The following is a 14,375-nucleotide window of genomic DNA, read 5'->3' as shown; positions in this document are numbered from 1 at the left end:
TGTTTAAAAAGAAAATCAATGCTTCCTTTTCCACGTTAGAATCGTATTTTGTAAGATCTTACCATTTAATTGAGACAAAGATAAGAAAAAAATATAGGTGTATCTTTAGGACTCAAGAGACTCCCCACTGATTCCTGCATATAAATATTTCTCCCAATACAGAAACTCCAGTTTGTCTCTCCTCTTTCTTTCCCTCCAAATTCTTGACCACCTACAATTTTTTCTTTCAAGTTTTTTCTACTTAGTAGAGTAAACCTTGTAATGATGCATCATGTTTAAGTAAAAGAAACTAGATCGGAAAGCCATGGAGTCAAAGGTAAAATTATGTTTAATTTTAATGTATTTATTTTAATCAGGGCCGTATTCTACAGGCTTGGCTCCCTAAACTTGAAGGTGTATTCTGTGATGTTGGCTGGGTAGACCCAGCAAAGCAGTTGCCCGCAATAAGAGTTTACAAACAAACAGAGCTCTGAGTGACCACAGTCAACACACATTAACACTGCTCAAGAGAGATATTTCTGGTCTCTCTTGATGGACTTTTTTTTTTAATCTATGGGAGTGGGAAGACTTAAAAAAGGAAAAGAGGAAATTAAAGGTAAAAAAAAAATGTAAATAAAAAATTTCCCTTGGTCTGGAAATGGGCCCGACTGAAAGCATGTTAATCTCCACCTCAGTAATTTGGTTCTCCAGGAGAAGACAGAAGCCCTGCTGCTGTGCCCTGCACTTCATAAATCACATCTTTATGTGGACAAGGTCAGGGCACCTAACAGCTCAGACATGGGCCTTTGCAGTGGCTCGAGGATTCAGGCATGTTTACTCTCCCGCCCGGCTCTCCGAGGAGTAGTCCAGCACGCTTCTAATTACTTTTGATTATTTTCATTTGCTGGGGTCAGTCTGGCTTGCCAGGACTGCTGGAGGGTTGATTTCCTACAAATCTCGATGTCTTTGTAGGACGGCCCTGTGTGCGTTCAGAATTAGCACCCCGTTATTGTGCCTACAGCATGGGATACCTCATAACAGATACTGTGATAGAAAAGTTTCCCCAGTGAACCATTACCTACTTCCCTTTTTATTAATCAACTACACAAACATAATCACCTATCTGATCTTTTTTAAAAAATGCAGACGACTTTCTTAACAGTTGAGTATTTTATAGGATATTTGGCCAGGATGAAAGTAATTTTTTTTTTTTTTTGCTTCGACTTTAAATATATTTAGTAATGACTAGCAGCTCTTTGGAAACTAAGATGAAATACTTTGCTGAGACAACAGCTCTAGTGAATAAATTATTATACTCAAAGATTTATTTCCTAAACTCCAATTAAGGCTGCCATATTTAAAATATTTTTTGTTGGGCTATTTTGATGTATTTCAGTCCTAAGCTATTACGCTGAGTGGTTATTTTGTGGCTGAAGCAAAACAACAACAACAAATTTATACCAAGTTTAAATGAAAACACTGTGATAAAATAAAAACTTAAATAAAATATATTGTAGTAAAATTTTGGTGGAGAAAGAGAGACAAAAACACCACTGTTTTTCTCTTTCTTATCCACCGAAAGTAGAGATGTGCAATATGATGATGCGTATGCATTTAGAGATACATTCAAGAAAAAAAAAAAGATGAGTAAATAAATATTCATAAAACTGAGAATAAATATTCACAAAAATACATAGCACATTAATCTGATTGTTCAGATTATAATCGTTTTTAGATCACTGAGCAAAAATGACTATTATCTTTTTTATCGTATAGAAGATAACTTGGATCTCGATTATGATTAGTCTCAAAAAGCCAAATCCCTTCATTCTTCCTAACTTTAGATCAAAGAATCATGGCACTAAATTAAGGAGTCTGGAATTAAACCCCACTGCTGGGAATTAATTTTTTTTATTATTTTATGAATTTAAATTAATTAAATCTTTCAAGACAGCATTTAGCACATTATGTAATAAATCCAGGATCAGCTTCTTTCTTGAGACTTTAGAAACACCATTTCAGATTCATGATCGTGTGGAAAAAGTGAGTTGGAAGACCTTTCTCTGCTCCTGTCTCCCCTCCTAGCTGTGTGCCTTTGGGTAAGTCACTTAACCTTTGAGTTGGTTTCTATGATAGTTTCATAATATCAGCCTAATAAGAGTGTTGGGAAAATAAATTGGGTAATGTGAGCATGAACTGCTTTGAGTTCGTGGGAACAGGTCAAAACACTGTAAGTTTCACAGTTTTTGTGCTTGTGTAATGGGTTAGAATGGACTTACGTACACACATAATGAGGAAGATAGTCTGGTTGATATTTTGCGGAATGGCAAGGTCTAAGTATTTTTCTATCCTCTTTCTCCCATTCCAATGTCAGCTGCCCTAATCCTTACCCTGACCTATGGAAGAGAAGAATTTTAAGAAAAATGTTTTTTTCTCTCAAACTGTGCTACCCTCGAAGATGTCTGTCTCTGTCTGGCTTGCAGCTGAGTTTGCTCTGTCCCCCCGACTGTGTTCTCTGCCAATCAGTAAGAGGGAGAATTCTGAGATGGGGGTGAGATACCACTGAGACCCAAGAACCCTAAAAACCAGAGTAGGGGCCACACACATACACGCTGGACTAATCTTAGGCCAGTATTTGTCATCCAGGTCCAGAAATTTATTCTTGACAATGCCCTCTGGTGGACTGTACTGGGGTGGGGAGGCAGGAATTGGGTTTATCTCATTTGCCCCTATTGCCTGGGGCCTAACATAACACCAGGTGTGTAGTAGGTATTCAGTAAGTGTTTGGTGAAAAAATGTATCAGGTCCTTCCATGATTTTCATTCCTATCAAGTCTGGATGCTTAGCTTGGATGTTTGATATGTCTAGTGAGAATGATCACAGTGACTTCCTATGCTGACCAACAGTTACCCGCCCCCCACCAGTTTATATTCAACACCACTAATCTGCCCACGTGGCAACTGTCACGCACTCGCCTGCTTAAACGTCACTGTGTTCCAGTCGCCCCACAATTCAGTATAAGCTCATTCTATTTTTTTGGAAAATGAAATGAGGCAATGTATGTTAATCACTTCGAATCATACATGGCACGTAGTGTACAATCAATTAAAAGTAGCTATTATTATTATCAGTATTGCTAATATAAATGTAATTCTAATCATTATTGTTCCTCAGCTTATACTTTATTTTGCCTTGATTATCTTGGATAAAATCTTACCAAGCCTTCAAAGCCACCCATTTTTTATGCCCACTGATCCCTACCAACCAGGTTTGACCATTCCATCTTTTATCCCAAGTCATCTGTGCTTCTCTCCTGGCTGATGCCCAGTTCCACCTCACCTTACAGTTGTATCTGTAATGCCTTTCAGTAATCATGATTAAAATCCCCAGTGGTCCTTCTTAAGAGTCACTGTAAGATTCTTAAGGATGGAATCAAATTTTATTCATACTCACATCTTGAGTATAGCATCTTTTCATAATAGGCCAAACTATCTTTGAACTGCTCTTGCAAGGATGAATTAATGATGGCTAAATGTAGGAGGCATTGTTATATTTACTATCCAAGGAAACTGGACTGTTTACCACTGTTCCCCCATGGGGATCAATTGATGCACTGATAATTCTCCTAGGGAATTTAGAGAGAGAAATTTCCATCACTGCTGTGTCCCAGGAGAAGCATTTTATTGCTTCCCCATCCACCCATATTGATGTTTCCATACCAACTACCTGGGTTGGCCTTTACCCGGGCACCAACCCTGGACAACACCTGGGGTGCCTTCTGTCTCCTCCTTCCCAGTGAGCAGTTGCTGGTTTGGTGAGTCTGCTAAATTGTCTCTCCAGGGCCTTCACTTTCCCACTGCTCTGGCCTAATGAAGACCCTTGTCGTTTTAGGCCCGAATTCGGTGGCATCACCAAAAATTAGTCTTCCTGAGTAACAAACTTAAGACAATGTTTTGCTTCACCTAGAGACAAAAGGTAAAAAAAGAAAAACCACACTAACAAAAACTCCAGTTGTTCCTGATTTGCTAGAAAATAAAGCTTTTAATTCAAAACGCAATCTCCTCTACAACTAGGCGTCAAACTTCTCTTTCCAGACCCATTTTCAGATTCGTCCCTTTAAGCAAATCTTTGGCTCTGGTTAACAACTCGGAATGTAAGTAGAAGCTCTTGGTCTTTGAACTGTGTTCGCGCAGGCCCTTTGGCTCTACTTATTTTCGATATTCACAGCATTCAGAAGATGCAACAATAGATCAAGGAAGAGAAGTCAGAGTTCTATTTATCAAGCTCGTTCACAGCCCTCCAGGCTCCCTTCCTTGAAGTGCTTATGGTACTCATTATTAAAGTCATTTACTAGTCAGTCATCATATTTAGGGTCATTTGGGATACTTCTGTCATCTGCCCATCTACCCCAAAGCTGTCTGACAGCAAGAAGTACGCTTCACACCACTGACTTGTTACCAGGTAGTCCCTGAAAATATGCTCTGTGGTCAGAGGAGGTCAAGATAGCTCCCACTTGGAACTTCACAATGAACATCAACATGGTAAATGCTCTGAGACTCTCAAAGTGTAAGAAGTCCTTCAGTATAGAAACCTATTTCTTGTTTTGGGGGTGCCAACCAAGATAGGAAAACTGCTTTCCCCTTCCACCTTAAAGAACACCTAAGAGGGAAATAAAGCTTTATATTACTTTGCATCTATTTCAGCAAAGCTTGAAACTAGACAAAGAATTCTCCTAAATAGTTTTCTATCAATTGACTGTTCACTATTGATCAAAAAAATAGTTATAGATACAGAGAGACAAAATCAAGCCTCAACTTTTCATTGAATTTGAAAGCATCTGGAAGGTCTATCAGGCTCACAAAGAAAGTAGGTTATCAGTAACTCTAGCCAGTGAATCCTTTGCCTGCGAACTGCTGTAATTTTACTTGAGTATATGGTAGGAGAACCTTCCAAAGGAACGTGTATAGTTTCATTTCAGAATCAACCCACCCTTTCCTCTCCTCTTCCATTACAAGCCCTACTACAGCATAGGTTTTTATCATGAGCATATGGACACACAATGTTTTATATTATTTAGGCTTTTCTTAATAAGATTTGGCATTATCTAGATATGTGTTTCCTCAGGAGAAAGAAAAGCAGTCATTTAATCTTAAGTCTATAAATGCCTGAATTAAATGTTTAAGAATTGGCTTTTTCTTCAGTTTTTGATATTGGATTCAGGTGGCTGATGGCTGTCTAACTGCTAAACTAAGTGGACATTAAATCAGACGGCATACAAAATTACAGGAATTTGATCCTCACATAAACCACAAACCTTGATGAACTAACGTTGTTCCAGATGAATTAACTCATCATCCTGAGGAACAGAACATTTCACAGGAGCATCCACACAGTCTTCTTGGTAAAGAGCACTGATGACCGTGATTAATTCGTGATCTATTGAAAGTGCTGGCTTCTAACTAAAGAGGCATACGCTGAACACAGGGGAGGGATGGCAAGGCAGTTCTGGCCCAGAATTACCATTCCACTTCCACATTCTGACAGTAGGTGCTAGTTGTCATGTCCCTGTTGCAGAATTATCAAAAAATAGTCAATATGCTAAGTTCTTACCAATGATTCAGTGAAACATTTATCTTTTCTCTATGTTGGAAACCCTAAAATTCCATTTTATTATGCCAATAACCATGGCCAGACACTTTAAAAATAAAAAAATAAAAACTCTATACAGCCAGGAAAATGTGAGGCTTATAATCCATTTAATGGGTGTCACATCTTTTGATACATATCAGATGGTAAAATGTCAGAATATTCCAACAGTGGTTGAAGTACCAACAAAATCTCAGTATCATTATGAAAATATGGACATGATTTCAGGTGTGGCTTTAAAAATATCTTTCTGTAAATTTTGTTGAGTCAATTCTTCAGCTTCAAATAAAATCCTAATATAGCCTGTCTATAAACTCCAGAATTAAGTACTGGTGAATTTCCAAGATGTAGATTCTCAAAGGTATTTGTGTTTTGGTATGTAGTTCTTGGCTGGAGAACAAATCTAGGCTTGCTAATGTAGTGCCTACAACTATCAGGAAGAATGCCAGAAGGAACGTGAATACTTAAAGAGAAAAAAAAAACGCACCTTGGTTCACACATAATTTCTCTCTGAATATGATCTGGACTATCAATTTACAAATAAACCATGGAACCCAGTCATGAGATGGAGAAAATCAAAATTATGAGCCTAGGAAGGTAAGATCGAAATGACTACAGATTTAAAATTTTAAATTCATGCCTTTGTGTCATATTACATTGTATCTTACACAGTTTTATATTCTTCCTCCCTATTTCCATTCTTACAAGAGCTAAGAAAGTTTGTATGTACTCTAAAAGAGTTGGATGAATCAAATTTAAATGATTCACTAAGTCCTTCAGCTATGTAACATGTTCGTTTGTGTTAATTTTGTGTTGTCATCACCAAAGAAATTACCATGATAAATGTTTATCATTTCCTGTACATATCTCCTTGTAACCAATGCCGGAATATTTTGAAAGTCATTAAAAGTCTTTATAAAGTATATTTTGCTAAATTTCACTCTTACAAAGCCCAGTGGCCTTATAACGTAACAGATATACATTTAAGTTACTAATGTTCAACTATTGTGAAGAAAAAGAAAGAGTGAGGTGGAGATGGAAATGGAGGAGAGAGAGAGGGAGAGAGAGAGAGAGAGAGATAATGATCCTTTATCCAGGAAAAGAGCATGAGATGGAGACATAAGCTATCTATTCCCTCAGCAGGAATCGGTATTTAAATGCTTTCTGTACTGAGTATCTTGTTGCACTGAGTGTGACTTTCAGGTTTACAGAGATGTATTTTTCACACCGTGCAGCACCTAAATGCAAATCCACTAAATACAAATACACCACTTTTCTTACGCTCAACTAAAGCCAAGATGGTTCTATATCAACACCGGGTGGTTTAAGGGCTGAGCAAGGGAAGTTTTGACTACACTTGATTTTCAATTACTTGTTCACTGCAGAATCTAAGCCCTCAGAAAAGTGCAAATTTGCTGAATTTGGTTTAAGTTTTGAAAGTATTCCATAGCAGTTGCGAGGTAAATAATGAAGTCAAATAGAATATCCTCCAGCCAAAGAACTTGTGGATGGCAAGCCAACCTTTCTCTTCTAATTCTTCCCTGTTCCCAATAATTTTGTTCAATGTGGTCCAGGTGATCCCAGTGGCTGATGACTCTCATGACTCAGCTGTCAAATCATTCACACCTCGGATTTGGTGGCAATGCCACAGTCTGTTTTGACAAACACCCCGCCTCTTGTGGACTTTAGCAGGGAAGGCGATGGGCTGAATAGCTGCCATAATGAAGTCAGATCTTTTTCCCAGGGCTCAGGAGACCACAGGTTTCCTCTGTGCAAATCATAAAATCCCCTGGGCCCAAGAGCAGTCTCATCTCCGATTGCCTGCTATGTCATAGCCCTCTGATGTTGGGGCCCTGGGTAGAGTCTGCTTCTAGTTAAATGATGAGAGAGTTGCTTAAGCTTCTTGAATTTCTCTTTCAATATTTTTTAAATTGTGGTAATGGCAACTATATCATAGGAGGTTATTAGGATTAAACAATGGAGATTTTATATATATATATATGTATAGAACTTAGTGTATATATGTATGTGTGTGTGTATATATGTATATATGTATAGAACTTAGTATAATGCCTCGTATGTAGTAGACACTCACAAGGAGGGAAAACAGTATAGTGATTAAAAGCACAGACACTACAGTAGGACAGCCTGGACTTAAATCGCAGCTTCTTCACTATGTGCTAGGTGACATGTCACGTTACTTATCATCTCAGATTCCTTATCTGTAAATGAGGATAATGATAGTATCTCACAGGGCTATTGAGATGATTAAATACAACAATCCATGCACAGCACTTAGCTCAGTGCCCAGCCCATAAGTACCTAATAAACATTAGTTATTATTAAAGAGAGTTCTAATTCTATAAAACAGTTATTACCTCCTATATAAATACCCTCTCTGGTTTGTTTTCTTCATTGATGTCTTTACATCAGAAGAGAAACAAATATTTGTTTTGCTCCTGATGTACCTGCCATCACTCAGGCAGCATTTTGTTTTTGAGAAACAGAAATGGAAACATAGAGAACCAGAGAAAAATAACCAAAATAAATGATGGGAATGCAAATTCATTATGGCATCTAACAACTAATGTAGGAATCCCAGTTTTGGGGGTGGGGGGTGGAGATGGGGAGAAATATTTCATAACAAAGGAATTGTTGGAGATAGGCAAAAGAAGGCACATGAAGCGAAGTAGGAATCTTCATGATTCTCTTGGAAGTGATACAGTTTTTTAAAAAAAAATTGAACAGAAATTAAGTGTGGAGTACATTTTAGTCAATAGGCTATGAAGAGATATAATTCTTCAAAATGTGAAGACAATGGGAGGTGAAACATTCAAGAAAAAGGAAAAAGGACATGTGCAGAGTAAGATGTTGGTGTGAATCTAGAGGATCTCAGTAGAGGTTGTTCAGTTTTGGGTGTGTAAATTTGTTCTGTTGGCTGGGGCCGGAAATGCGAATGGGTGTGACTGGAATCGAATCTTCCAGCACCAGGCAGAACTTCAGGTGACTGTAGCTGCTGTCTTAACTGCAACCTGATGAGACCTTGGGCCAGAACCATTCAGCCAGCTAAGCAGCTTCTGAATTCTAAGCCATAGAATCTGAGGACAATAAATGTTTATTATTGTTTTCAGTTTGGAGGTAATTTTTTAATGTAGCAATAGATAACAGAAATGCCAGGCAAAGATCTTTGGTGGATATGGACAATTCAGTTACCTGGCTTCCTTTGATTATCAGAGAATCCAGGGCCATGAAGGAGCACCACCCCTGAACCCCAGTCTGCATCTTGGCCTCATCTTGCCATTTCCTTGCTGCAGCCAGAAAGAGGTGGTTTCATATCCCCATGGAACAAATACTTGCCTTTGGTTCCTCTCATGAACTGTTGCTCAAGAAACTCATTAGGATATCCCAAGAGCCATAAAGTTGAGAAGCATTCATGAGTAAGACTTGATAAGGCCAAATTATGGAAAACTTTCCAAAAAGCCTGTTGGAATTTAGGCTATCTGGGATTGAAAATAGAAAAAAAAAAAACACTGATCATAAGGTATGGAGTGGTGACATTATGACAAGATTTCAAAAAGACTTGTTTCTCATTTCCAGAGCCATCACTTAGTAGATCATGAGTTTTCAATTGGTTTGAGAGTATGTACCAGATTAAGGTTAAGTTGCTTTGCAAAGTCTGCTGATTTTTTGTTATTGTGTATAAAATGACTAAGATATTGATCTTTGAACATAAAAGTGCTCTGATAAACTGTTTATCTAGAGTTTCCCCAACGTTAGCCCAAACCTAGAAGAAAGGCAATACAATATCAGTGCTAAATGTGGTAATAATATTAGCAACCAATGTTTCTCTCCCTTCCCATCACTTCCATAGACTAGGATCTTGCCCCTTTTTCTGTGGTTGCAGGAGCTCTCCTGGGAGCAGCAACCACTTCTGATAAAGTAGCTGTTGGCTTATTTCTACAGGCTCCCAGAGAGATTGCCAGGTTTTCATAACTAATAGCCAAACCACATCAGATGTGATGGAGAGTAGAGTAGGGATAACACATTACCCTTTGCAAGGGGCTTTCATTTAAACTAGTTAATTAATGAATGATGCAAATCCATGAGAGGGTATGATAGGCATGACAAGTAAAATTATCACAATAAAAATGAGAAAAGAGTGGCAGATGTTAGAGAACTTGCCCAAGGTCCTAGTGCTGGTAGGTGCTGGTAGACACCCTGGTAGACCAGTGCCTGGAAGACAGAACTTCTTAGCTAACTCTTTTTTCTCCTATACCAGTGCTTCTCCATCTATCCAGGCAAAGAAACTAGATTTAAATTAAATTTTAATTTTTTCCCTTAGAGAACCTGGTAATTTCATTTATCACTCCACTTCACTTTGAAGTTTTCATTTTTGAACATTTTTTTGAAGTCAAATTATAAAAGCAATGCATGCTTGTTTTATGAACTATACAACACAACGTAAACATGTTTCATCATTCTGAGGTAATTGATACTCAGTCTCGTGTTTTTTTCTTGTCGTATTCTTTGCTCACACAAAATAAAGAAATATATATACTTTTTTCACCAAAATAGTTACATTTATATATTATTCTATAACTTCCCTTTTTTGCATGTGACAATATATCACAAACATGCTACAAGTTAGGAAGTCTACATCTAATTTGAAATTCTTTTTCTAATCTCCTTATTTGTACATACAGCCATGTTTACATACATGTACACATAATTTTACATGGACTCTTGGGTTTCAGAGTAACTCTGGGATATTAGCCCAGTCTCACATCACTCTCTTCATTTCCTTGACTCTTGATTCACAGGTTGCAAATGACCAACTAAATATGCCTGCCAGAGGGAATAAAATATTAGTGTGAACCATTGTCCCTGCTGTAAAGTCCCAGGCAATTTATTTAGAGAGACAAGACTAAGCTACTTGAAAGAATAGCAAACAGTACAAGACTGTAAGTCATTAAGTACTAAATTATGTGGCTTGAATGATAAGTGCTACAGAGATTCCGGCAGGAAAGAGATGCGTAAAGGCTTGTGTGGTGGGGAAAGCTTTATGGAAGAGGTGGGGCTTTTGCTCACTCAAAGCCTGGTTAGGAGTGGAAAGGAGTATTCCTTGGGAGCTTTCCATGTGCTAGAGTTAGGCTAAGTGTATTTCCAATGTTTTTTCAATTTCTTTGATAAAACTCAGCATCCTATTGTTCCTTATATTCCCTATAACATCCCCCAAAGTTTTTAAAATATAGACTGTAGTAGCTTAGGTATATATGTATATTCATGTGTGTGTTCTAAACAAAGAGATCAATTTTCCTGATATATTCTAATATAGCAGATGGATTTGTACTCTATGCTGGGTGAATCTGCCAGCACAAATGAAAGACAATGAAAAATAATTGTTCTGGTAAAATATAAAAGCAGTAAGTTAGCTCATGAAATTTCTGGCATAATTCTTTTCTTAAATTAAGAATAACTGAATACATACTGAAGGTACATACCCAGACAATGCTTTGTAGATAAACTAGAAAACATTTTGTTTCAGATAATGGGTCTTCCTATTTTGTTTAACAACCAAAGACATAGTCAACTCACTTTCAATAACAGTAACAATAAAAACAACAACAAAACTGCAGAACACCTTTAAATCATAGCATAATGCCTAAATACATACACCCATTGCAGTTTTCTGTGTTGCAATAACTTTTTTAATAAATTATTTGGTTTTGATTGGAAATGTAGACAAAAGATATCCATTAGCTTTTTTTTTTAATCAAGTGTATTTTAAATGGATTATTTCTAACATTAGTCAGTCTTGTTAATTTCACCCTTTTATTCATTCATTCTGAAGAAAAACCAGACATGGTCCTTGCCAAATTCTCACGTTAAAGAACCACAATGGCAGCAATGTGGCAAATATATTGGGGTGGAGCAAGTGGACACCAGTGACCACTTAGCAAGCTATCGAAGTAACAGAAGCAAGAGATGATGATAGGATGGTAAAATATAAGCACCTACTCTATGTCAGGGACTTACTATGCGTCACTTCCTCTAATAACTCATTAACAGCTTGTAAATGTTTGTTATCCTTGTTTTACAGATGACAAAACTGTACTCAGTAAATAACTTGCCCAAAGTCACACAACTGGTAAGTATTAAAGATGGGATTCAAATCCTGATTAATCTGACTGTATATTCCGCTATGATTGTTTCCTGAGGCTGCACTACTTCAGCCATAAAGACCTGAAAGATTGGCCTGGTAAATTGCCAAAGATGCCATCCGTCTGACACTGGGAGTTGACAATGAGGGTCGCTCTGAGCCAACCACTGACTGACAGGGACCGTAAGGAAGACTAATGTCAGTTTCACTATAAAGATCAGATAAGTAAAGGAAGTAAGCAGTAGGGGTATTGTCAAGACCAATGTAAACTCCTAGAACGCAGATGCATCTATACTGCATATTTGTAATTAACAGTCATTTTGTGGATGTGAAAACAGAGGCCAGGGACACAACATGATTTTCCGAAGCCTCAGTCATAATCAGAGTAAGAACAAATGTGTATGGATATTCAGTTTGTGGCATCAACCCATTTTTTTCAATTACCCTCTCATTGATTAATGTATTTTCATCGTAGTCACTTGGGAAAACACATGTGAAAAAGGAATTCAGTACTTGAAGCAGAGAAGAGGGGCACTTCTTAGAAGCAAAATTCTAATCTACTTAAGGTTCTTAAGAGTGACCCTAGAACATGTATCTTTTATTCTCATTTTACATTCTTCCCTTAGATTTGTGTAAAAACATGAAGGTTAAAAATAAAAGAATACAAAGCAATTTCTTATGTTTTTGTCCACAACTATAAATCTGTCATAATAGGGATGATAGTAAAAACAATGAGATTTAATTTTTAACATTATGTCATTAAACCATAATTACGTCTCATAGCCCAAAGAAGGTCACCTGGGGTTCTTAGTGGTGGTTTCCTCCAAAATTGAGCATGTCTGTCCTTACTCTCTGCTTCCTTATCTGATTATTTACACTCTTTGAAACTTCCTTGTGTTTTATCATCAAAAACCATTTGTGGTCTGCATCTCGGGTGCAAGGCACTGACCCCATGTCATATTTATTCCTTGTCTAAGCCACGTTCTTAGTAAAGTTTCCTGACACAAGTTTTGTCAACATAATAGCCAACATAATTTTTTACAGGAAATAAATTGGTTTATCGAAGTAAGTCTTAAAGTGGGAATTGGTTCCTTTTTTTCAAGGTATCTTTTAAAACTGCCTAATGAGTATTCTTGAAGATTTTGTTGAAGCTACATCTGGATGCAGGTCATAGGACAGCTTCTAAGACTTCATCTCTTAAAACTGTTAGTTAATAGAAATAAATTGTTTATTGCACCATCAGACAACATATTTCCACTGTGACTCTGCTCAGCAAGTATTCATTCTAGTATTCATTCTAAAATTAGCAAGAAAATATATTAAGAACATGAAGTTGTGAAACTGATTAATTTCAGCAACCAAAGGAGACATAGTGAAATCAAAATGTTGCAATGGCACCGGATGGTCAAGCCATCTCTACAGCATGAGAGAAGTTTGTAATTAGTCTATGTTTTTCATCACTGGGGAAAAAAATACATGGTTTTAGATATCAGGTTTAAAGCACCTAAAGAACCCGGAGTTGTCATGCCAAATACAAGAGATCTAAAGATCTGCCATTACACATCCATTACATTTAGTGAGCTGTCCTGGCTTTTTTGAAGTGCTGTATACACGATCTTGCAAGGCGAAACACTTTATGTACCATACGAAATTTGAGGCATAATGTTTAATGTTCACAAGATAAGTTAACAAAACTGTATGCTGGTGACTTTTTTATTTCCCAGTTTTATGTCCTTCAAGTACTTTAAGGAAAGATAAACAAGAAGGTAGGAGAATAAAATGTGCCTTTTCCTTCTACCTTTTTCACTCTCTTTCCTCAATTAAATTATAACTGCTGATTTGCACCCGAGGAAGAAATCATGTTAAAATATGCTGGGCTTTTTTTTTTTCTCAATGTTTAGATAACAGCTTTCAAAACACGGCTAAGTAAAATGTGTTTTGAGATGGAAAACATTTGGTCTTTTTTGCAGCTTTCAACAGCTTAAGTGAAGGGATTTTTAATGTTCCCAAACAGCTGGGCCATACTATGTGTATCGTGAATTCCACTCTCATTGAAGGATCCCATCTCCCCCCTGCATGGAGAGGTTCCCTTTTTCCTTTTTTAAAAAATAATATCCTCTTTTTTTAAACTGAAGTATAGTCAGTTTACAATGTTGTGTCAATTTCTGGTGTACAGCATAATAGTTCAGTCATATATATACATATATGTTTGTTTTCATATTCTTTTTCATCATGGGTTACTACAAGATATTGAATATAGTTCCTTGCGCTATACAGTATAAACTTGTTGTTTATCTATTGTATATACAGCAGTTAGCATCTGCAAATCTCGAACTCCCAGTTTATCTCTTCTCCTCCCCACCCCCTGCAATGGTCTTTGTCGCTAGTTCATCTTAATAGCTTTCCATCATTATCACAGCTTTCTCACAGATAATGCTTGCAGCAGTGACTGCTGAAAGAACTTATCCTTGAAGAAAACTTAAAATTTTTCTTTAAAAAATGCTAGTGATTTTTTTATTTACTGTGTGGCAGCCATAGAAAACAACAGGCTAATGTACACTGGAATAATACTGACAACAGTGTGACGGGA

At 37.1% G+C, this 14,375-nt stretch overlaps 1 protein-coding gene and 1 long non-coding RNA gene across 8 annotated transcripts in view; one reads left to right on the top strand and one right to left on the bottom strand.

Annotated features, from left to right (window-relative positions):
- Positions 1-14,375, bottom strand: part of MECOM (MDS1 and EVI1 complex locus) — a 528,305-nt gene that overhangs the window by 66,331 nt on the left and 447,599 nt on the right. The gene's annotated exons all lie outside the window — the stretch shown is intronic.
- Positions 1-14,375, top strand: part of LOC116665321 — a 29,866-nt gene that overhangs the window by 4,040 nt on the left and 11,451 nt on the right. The window contains exon 2 of the long non-coding RNA XR_004321894.1: positions 11,726-11,773. This is a non-coding gene — a long non-coding RNA (uncharacterized LOC116665321). The remainder of the gene's footprint in view (positions 1-11,725; positions 11,774-14,375) is intronic.

The sequence above is a fragment of the Camelus ferus genome, chromosome 1 (genome assembly GCF_009834535.1).
Source record: "Camelus ferus isolate YT-003-E chromosome 1, BCGSAC_Cfer_1.0, whole genome shotgun sequence".
Lineage (NCBI taxonomy): Eukaryota > Metazoa > Chordata > Mammalia > Artiodactyla > Camelidae > Camelus > Camelus ferus.
Note: the sequence above shows the minus strand (reverse complement) of the source record. Positions and strands in the feature narration are given on the sequence as shown.